The 9,755-nt window shown below is 32.8% G+C and overlaps 1 pseudogene; it reads left to right on the plus strand.

Annotated features, from left to right (window-relative positions):
- LOC149216630 (transcription elongation factor TFIIS pseudogene) overlaps nt 1-7,620 on the plus strand; it is a 34,464-nt pseudogene extending 26,844 nt beyond the window's left edge.
- Nucleotides 7,621-9,755: the final 2,135 nt, after the last annotated feature.

The raw sequence follows: 9,755 nt of genomic DNA on the forward strand, positions 1-9,755 counted from the left end.
TGCTTGACAACCACATGCAGAAAGTGTTATTCCTAAAGATGAAGTTGAAGTTGAAGAGTGCTCCAAATGGATGTTATGATTCTTCATTGCTGCTTCCAAGGCTTCCATCTTCTTAAAGCATTTGGATTCTAAGTGGCCATCTCAATTACAAAAGTGGCAATGTCTATCAATATTCTTCCCTTTGTTTTTATTTGCCTTATCATTTTTTTGAAATGATTTTTCATTTTGAGACTGAAATTGCTTATGACCCTTCACTAGTAGAAAATGACTAATTAATTACTAAAAAAATGACTAAAATTTGCATATAAACGACTATTTTTTGGGGTGACCAATAGTAACTAATTTACAATATCTTATAACGCGACCAACTTTTAATCGTTTTTAGCTTAGTTATTAATTGGTTGTCTCAATTTTATTGTCTAGTAGTATATTTAGTCATTAATTTGGTCATTAATTGTCACAATTAATGACTAAATATACCACAAATATATTACTAAAAGATCACCCGAGAAAACCAATTAATGACCAAATAAATATGACCAAAATGTTGGTAGTGTTATAAGATACTGTAAATTAGATACTAATAGTCATATATATGCAAATTTTAGTCATCGTTTGAAACCAATTAATGACCAAAGATATATGACTAAATTTTAGTGGTTTTATAAGAAACTGTAAATTAGCTACTAATAGTCATATATATGAAAAATTTAGTCGTCATTTGTAATCACAAATTTATCATTTGCATTAGTCATTTATATTTTTTGGTAGTATCATATTCATTATATAAATTACTACTTTAGTAGTTTATATTCATTTCATTTATTTTCATTAACAATCGTTATAAGCAACTAATTTAGTCGTATATTCATTCTATGTGTTCATCATTAATAAACATAAACTACTAATTTAGTAGTTTTAGATTGATTTTATGTTTTTATTATTAATCCACATAAATTAATTAGTATGATTTTGCAACTAAATTTAAAAAAATGGCATATGCACATGTTCATATAATATGAAAACGCAAAGTTACATATGTTAATTACAATACTAAGTAATATCAAGTGCAACTATAAATAATTCCAACCACATAAATTATATTATATAAAATGTCAAGTATTACAATATGAGTTTCCAACTTAATATTGGTTGGAGTACAATTTACACATGAAATATTGTTTCATCACTTCAAAACATTATCATTGTGTTGCCAAGGCATTGTAGGTAAATTCACCAACTCTGAAGATTTGACCATTAGTATTTATGTGTCTTATGCGGGATATTGGCTTTATGGGTACCACTAGACCAATGCTTTTCTCTTTATCTTTAATTTGCATTTTGTCGCTCTAGTGTTATTGTTCTCCTCTTTCTTCAATTCCTGCTTCTTACCATCAATACTGAGTTCCTTTCCTGAAAAAGAGATACAATGCAAAGTATAAGACATGAAAGTCGATGAACACTGGAATATAAACTAAAGTAGACTATAAAATATTTATACGATATATACCTCAACATCAACAATATTTTTAATGTCATTTTCCTCCATAAAAGCAAGAAACTCGAACAAGTTTTCTTTAGTTGGGCAATAGTGGCCACTATGTGGCCAAATGACCTATATAAACAAAGAAAATAAAACGTCACCATAAAATCAATTTTGTACCTACTATGTTATCAATGTACAACATTTGTTCATGAAATGTTATCTTCAACTAAAGTAATAAAGGAAAATAGACGCACACATTTCTATCCCAATTTTTATCCAACATAATCAAACACATCAGAGCTAGCAATTTCTATTAAGAATGTTTCATGCTTCAATTTTGTAGTTGTATTGTTTCCTCTAGTTATCTTTAAGAGGGAGTGACACTTCAACAATAAAACTGGTCAGTGGAAATGTAATGGGTGGAGCAAAGTATTGCTGACACAAGATTACAACAATAAACTAGAAAATAATAAGACAAAACTTTGTAAATTGTGATACTAACCTAGAATATAGCTTCAACATAGTAATCTTCAATTGTCATTGTACCATTCCGAGAGAAAAGAAATCCAATTCCCAGAAGCCAACAAATTATGTATGCCCCTTGTTTTCCCTGTAATTAATTGAGCAAGATTAGCACATGCAATTTCCATTTAGAATCTCTGAAATGATTCTATAAATATTCAAAGCAAACTTAATGTTACTGATTCATTTTTCTCTAATGTAGAAAAAATTGAATATGCTAACATGTTTTTGAGTTGTAGAGTTATGTAATTCATTGTGTCCAAAATCATTGCTTATTGTCATGACTGTTTTTTTTAATGATCATGCAATGGGTCTATATAATATTTGATCAAAAAACATTTTTTTCAAAATATATTCCATTTTTCTAATTCAAAGCTAAATTTCGTTCTAGTTTATGGTGTTCAAACAAACCGAAATATTTCTCCTTTAACAAGTAACTGTTGTAATATATTGCTAAATGAGAAGCTACGTAATGAAGTTATTAGTGGTGGAATACTAATAAATCACAAATACATGCAAGAAATAACGCCACTATGTCCTAGGCATGCCAAGTCTTTATTCTCTTGGTTGGAAATATTAATTCGTGAAAACAACATATTTGACAGAGAACTTTTCTGAAACTAACCAATGCCAGTGTATCCAACAACAATGATATTTCTATTGGCATGCCCTCAAAATGTGTGGAAGTATCAAACATGTGTCTTGCACTTCCCTATACACACTCCTCTTTCTTCATGTCTTCATAAGAAGCCCTCAAGTTCGATACTCTTGCAAGTACTGCCACAAAGTTCTAGCTCTAAAGGCACACAAATTTCAAATAGATGAATGTATTGTATCTTGGTTCTAAATGATAGACATAGTGATGGAAGCATCATGGAAAAATGGATGCAATTTGTGGTCATCAATTGGAAAATGAATTAATTACTCTCAATCCTTGTAATTTTGATACTACTTAAGATTTCATTTCCAAGTGATATCTCTTTGGCCTCAATTAAAAGATTGTAAAATTGAGAAAAGTGATGAACAACTCATTTTTGGCAGTTCTCTCTAAGTTAGGCGAGTTTTATTCATTGTTTGTTTCCACATTTATATTGAAATCAAGATGCCTTGGGCCAAGCTTTTGTGAGTCTGCCTGCTTTTGATGCTTTTATTGAACAACTACTTGCGAGCAGGATAAACTCATCGAAATGGGTGCTCTTGGCTGTGGAATTTTTATAGCTATCTCACCTTCAAATTCAAGGATACAACATAAAAAGGCATCTAAGGGAAACAAATGCAAAGTACAAAGGAGTGTTAACTTTTCAAATCCCTCACTGAAACAAGATTTTAAAGGAAAGAATAGACCTCTTAAATGTGCTTTTTATGGAAAGGTAATTCAAAATCTTGTTTGTAGAAATTGGTTGCCTTCGCTTCATAAATGAAGAAACACAATTTAATTGTCAATCTATCTTCTTTTGGAAATCATACAAGAAATGCTAAACCGATCTCTGCTATTGCAAGTTTCTTCTTACCTAAATGGATAATTGATTATGGAGCAACCCATCACATGGCTGCACCTAAGAATTTGTTTCCTTCCATTAATTCATGCAATACAAAGCATATCTTTCTGGGAAACTCTTCACCTGTACCTATTCAAGGGAAATGTTCCATTGAGATGATAGATGACATGATCAACAATGTTCTATATGTTTCTAATCTTTCAACTAATTTTCTCTCAATTTATCAGATTACAAATTTTGTTTCAAGGAAAACAATCTTGTTTACTTTTTATTTTTGTTTCATGAAATTGAGGACCCTTCACAAATTGTTGCCATAGGAAAGTAGATCATCATGCACACTTGAACTTATTTTTTCATTTTGTAGTGGAGCCTCCTATCAATGTATTACTTGGTCACTCAAATGAGTTAACTAAATTATGAAATGAGATATGGTCACTTAAACTCTTGCTATGATTATCAACTAAGTAAAATTTGGTCACTAATCTTATGTTTATTTCTCTTTTTGATGGTGTTTGTACTGGGTGTGTTCTTGGCAAGCATCCTCGAGGTAATTTTGTTAAGGGAAAATCTTGGAGAGCTTCTAAAGGTCTTCAACTTGTTCACAATAATGTTGCAGGTCTTATTCCTACCTTGTCATTTCAAAGGGCCTGTTATCTGCTTACATCCATTGGTGACAACTCCAAACAAACTTGGGTCTACTTTTTAAAGAACAAAAGTGAGGCTTTTGACACTTTTCTTGAAGCAATATGGAAATGTTTATCAAATGTTTGTAGAGAGTTAGAGACATAATGGTATTGAATATGTCAACCTCAAATTTGAAGACTATTCTGCACTGATTGTATTCAGTTGCAACATATGGTGCTCTATTGTCCACAACAAAATGATCCTCCCTCTCTTTTTCAACTGTTATAAGCATTTTGTACATGGGTACCTATCATGGCCATGTAGTTGGGACCCATTTTTGGAATTTAGCCTCCTTTTTAATACTCACCTAAGTTTCACTTAAGGGGTTTGTTAGTGTACAAACAATTGTAAGTTAACTTGGGTAAATCATTAAATACTTGTATACTTGCAAACTATCCTTCTTAAATGCTGGACTCCTCCCAGGTTGCTATAAATAGAGGGATTCCCCTTGTATCTCAGTAGCAAATCTAATAGATGCAGTAATTATCTTGTTCCTTCTATTGGCTTTGATTCTATGTTAATATTTTTCTATTCTGTTGTCTGTATGGAGTTTGACCATGTTATGATCTTGTTGTATCTGGTTTGATTCCACATTAGTTGAGGCTACTACACTTTCAGGTTTTCAGATTTCTCTATTTGTCTAACATTACTTTTTGCATACATTCTAGAAATATATGGGGCAGGTTAGTAGGTGCTAACCTGAGCCCTCTAAGACAATTCAACATTCCTCTTATATTTGGGTTGAAGTCGTTCCATTTTTCAAACTCTCTATTAGGCTTTCCACTGTAGATTCACCAACCGATACATGAAATTGAAGGAAAATTATAGAGAATATTGATGATGAAGTGGGTGTTATACAGGGAAAAAATGGAAGGAATCTGATCTTCAGTTTTTGGTACTTCCACTCTACCTGCATTGGCAGCAGCAATGCTTATCATCAACTTTATTGACTGGTTACTTGAATTGGTTATATTTTAGGTGTTGCATCCATCTTCCTCTTTTTTGGCTTTCAATCCACATTCATATTTTATTCTCTTCGAAGTTATGAGCTTTAGACTCATGCCTTTGAATCTTGAGACCATGAATATGTAGTTCAATCTTTGAGTTTTTGTTTGTAGTCAAAACTTACAGGTTTTCTTAAAACTCATGCTCTTGATGTTTGCATCTGAAATTCAATATTCAAGCACATAAACCTTGTCTTTTAGAGCTAAGACTTTCTCAGGTAGAATTACCAATTGGGTTCTCTCCTATTTTGCAACCATTACTCTCAGGGAAGTATTTGAGTGGTGGAAATGAATGAGAAAGAGACCTCTCTCTAACCACAAACCAAATTTTTTAAATTTCAATGCTTTCAAAGCCTTGCCATATCAGCTTATAAAGAGGGGATTCATATTAGACTGTCTTTACTTTCAATGAATTTGAAGCCAGATCAGCCCCCTTATTTGCAAAAATGTCAGTCACCTTAAACAAATACCTGGTGGGTGAGAATACAATCCTGTCAAAACAATTGTTTTCCCATCAAGTAATGCCTTTAGTTTCCTAATGTTGATGGACTATGTGCTACTACTAACAACATTGTCTATGAGCCTAGGGTGAGCCTGTAATCCCCATAGCATTTTTCCATGACTAAGTCCAGAGTTTTTTTTTGTTTTTTTGTTTAATTAATTTCTAGAGATAACATTTTCATTGTGTTATTAGTTTTTATTAGAAGTTTTGTAATTTTGAGGTGATAACAAGGCCTCTCTGGCTCTGTTCCGCCAGGGTTAGTTCTAGCCACTCGATATTCATCATGTCTCATTACAACATTTTTAACAATATTTTTTGTATGATTTAAGATTTGTGTTATCAGATTCCCCATTACAACGGTATCATCTTGTGCAGGTAGTGGGTGTACTATAGAGGTTGTTATCAGTAAAGTTGTAACTTGTAAGTTATAAACAGAGTTGGATGTGTAAGCTTTAGATTGTTTGTTCGTACCCTTATGCAAATGTCTGCTTTGACTGTTGCATTTTGTGGTGTACAAGTCAAGAACATGCTTTTAGAAAAGTATTATGTTGGCACACGTTTTTATTGATTTGAATTGTAAATTTAACTTGTGTTGCATGACATTTTCTTTCAGTCTTTTTCTTACACTGAAATACGTTTATGTTATGAAATAAATTGAAGAATGTAAGTCCAAATTTACTTCTTGAAGATGGTTGTTTTGCACATGCCTATCTGGATGGCTGTTGTGAACTATAATGTAAAGTTTCTTTTACTCTGGGTACTTCATTAGGATTTGTAGCATGGATAACATATCTGAAAGAAAAGTATTTGTATCATTTGTATAATTTTAGTTTTTCCTTCATTTTCTTTGCTCTTTTCCTTTATCTTTGAATAGTGCTCTTAAAAATTTACCTCTATCTTGAAAGTTTAGTCTCATTCTCTTTTGAAGTCCACTGATTTTGTTAATGCCTCTCTCTAAGTTTAATGGGCCTTTTAAAGGTACCTTTTTCTCTGATTTAAAGTAGTCAAGGTAAACTGTTTAGTTCATGAGTGTGCAACTTTTTTCATAGGACTGTTTTCTTATGGATGCTAGTAACTTCATTTTGTTATGATACTTTGATTATCAGGTTGGAAAATGCCTCCGACATCTCACAAAGCATCCTCAAGAAAGTATTTGTGTTAGCCACTATCTTACTTGATTCTTGGAAGAAGGTTGTGAAAACAAAAACTCTTTCTAACAATGGAAACAAAGCTACAAAGTCAGAAGATAAGCAGTCCAAGACTATTAAAGTGGAGGTCAATGATGTTAAGAAAGAGTCTGTAAAGGTTGAGAAGAAACCCAAGGAAGAAGAAGCATCTATCAGAAATAAGAAGGTATCGTCCTCTTCAAATGGCCCTCCAAAGCTGAAAAGTATGATTAAGTCTAATAACACAGTACATTACAAGATCCGTGAGCTTCTTCATGAGGATTTTTCCAAAGTAGGTAACGAAGCCGAGGGTGACAACATGGTGAGAGTAAATGCATGTGATCTAGTACGAGTTGCAGTTTTTGTTGAGACACTAATATTTGAAAAGTTAGGGTTGTCTACTAGAGCCCAAACGTTGAAATATAGGTCCATCATGTTCAACCTGAAAGATGCAAACAATTGAGATTTGAGAAGGAGAGTTATTCTTGGGGAAATTAAGCCAGAGAAACTTATTGTCATGACAAAGGAAGAAATGGCTAGTGATCAAAGAAAGATTGAGAACAAACAGATCAAAGACAAGGCACTTTTTGAGTGTGAGCATGGGATAAAGCCTAAAGCTACAACATACCAATTCAAGTGTGGTAAATGTGGCCAGTGGAAGTGTACTTACTATTAGTTGCAAACAAGAAGTGGAGAGGAACCTATGGCTACATTTATCACATGTGTAAACTGTAATAACCATTGGAAGTTCTGCTAATTTCACTGGTAGCTTGGTAGGTAGAGAAGCATTAGTTTAGTGAGATCTAGAGATTCATTGCCTACCCCTTGTTGGTTAAAACTATTAATGGCACCCTTGATTGAAAATTGATATTTTTTACATATTTACTTGATAGTACGTATAAATGATTGGTTAGGTTTGTCAAGATCTTTGCAATAACTGCATATCATGGTATAAAGTTAGACAATGGCTTCTTAGGAAAGTAAACGCAATTAACTGTAACATTCTAAGGAAAAGTACCTAATTATATTTTTTTTATTCATTTTATATGAATGAACTCTGTATTTTATCCATGATGGTAATCAAAATAATTGATGTGTATGCATTAGATGCCCTTCTTGACAGTTTAGCGTCATGGAATAAAATACCTGTAAGTGTTTTGAGCCTTAGGTTCAGTTGTTACAATTATCATGGATTTGATATTCACATTTAGTTTGAAATTGAGAACTGCACAATTTTTAGAGATCCCATTAAACATGAGAACATTGAATATCAAAGCTTCTAGGGTGTAGTTTTATTTAATATTAAAATTGAAGACAGACATCAACTAGAGAACTTGAAACAACAAGTAGTTCATTCATAATTTTTTATGAGGGTCAACCTTCACATACAAAAATGCATTCTTAATCAGATTGGTTAGATGATTGACCTAGAGAGTAAGACACCTTTATGATTATGTGTAACACAACTAAAACAAAAGGTGAAACATAGAGATCCACTTACTCAACAATAATTTGGAGAGAAAAATATTTCAAAGGAATCCTCTTCAAAGATTCTTGAATTCTTGCAGCTTTCTCCTCAAAATGTGTTTCATCGACACAACAAATTCTCATGTGAAGAATTACCCGTCGATCATTTGGTTGTAAGGTAGAATTATATCTACTCATTAACGTTTCTTATTTTCATTGGCTTCAAATTCAGCCCTCTAGCACCATACAAAAGGAAATCATACTAAAATAGAACATTAATGACACGTAAGGAACACGATCTCAACTACTTTAAGGATGTCCCAAGGGGAAATACATTTTTGAAAGGAATCAACAAGTGCTTTGTAAGCCGAGTTTGCAATTGTTGTAGCAACCAGAGTCCCTACCTGTTCTCTTGGATATGAATGATCCAAGATACTCCTAGACTCCCTCTTGTTTGAGGAATTACATGCTACTGAAGATTTTATGTTCCCATATTCAAACTGAATGAGAAATTTTCAACAAGCATCTCTCACCGTCCCATCATAGCAGATCGTTAGATCAAGTAGAAAGGTCATTAGATTCTTAAAAGGTTTTCCTTGTTCTTTCATTCCCATCTTCTGACAGAAATTAGCTTCTCTGGAAGAGATAGAATGAATAAATGCCTCACAGTGATTTAATCGAAAAACATAGGATGATTTAACAAGTCCAAAAACTTCAGGCGAATCATATTTCTTGTGTGGCTCCAAAGGATGAGAACCATTGAATGGAAGATGTGAAAAAATATTTTTAAGTCAATCTCTAGGAAAAATTTTCCTCCCTGAAAACATATGAAGCCCTAAGAGTTGTTGTACCACTTTCTTAGCAGATCTTGCATTTCCACTGTTAACCATCAGAAAAAAGGAACTTGAAGAAGAAATAACCTTGGTAACATTTTCCCGCACTCCAAGTAGATGCTTATCCACTTTGGAAATGATGGAATTATCATATCTTCCTCCCCTCACATGCTTCATAAGCCTAGAAATTTCAGTAAGTTCATTTCCTAGATCTTCCTTAAATATCTTTCTCTGAGAAACACAGTGAGCAAGAACCAAATCATCCAAACCTGCACTAAAACCATCTAAGGATAAAAAAAATGTTCAACTAAATTCAAGCACTTCACTGCCACTCGTAGACCTTTACACTTAACAATTGCATTAAAAATTTTAGTCAAAGAACTCAGCAATTGGGTTTTATCACCATTGAATAATATTATTTCACTATTGCTTATGAGAAGCCCATTCTTCTCATAGTTCAATTCTAGAGGTAAACCCATATGAAGAAGTTGGCTAGCTATCCAAAAAGGCCCTCCATCATGCACTTTAGTAATTTCTGGTTCAAGAATGTTTTTAGAAGTCTACATTAATATTTGATTCAATGTTGTTTTAT

This window comes from Pinus tabuliformis, chromosome 1_1 (assembly GCF_031772625.1).
Source record: "Pinus tabuliformis cultivar Carrire ecotype Pingquan chromosome 1_1, CPIR1, whole genome shotgun sequence".
Taxonomy (NCBI): Eukaryota; Viridiplantae; Streptophyta; class Pinopsida; order Pinales; family Pinaceae; genus Pinus; species Pinus tabuliformis.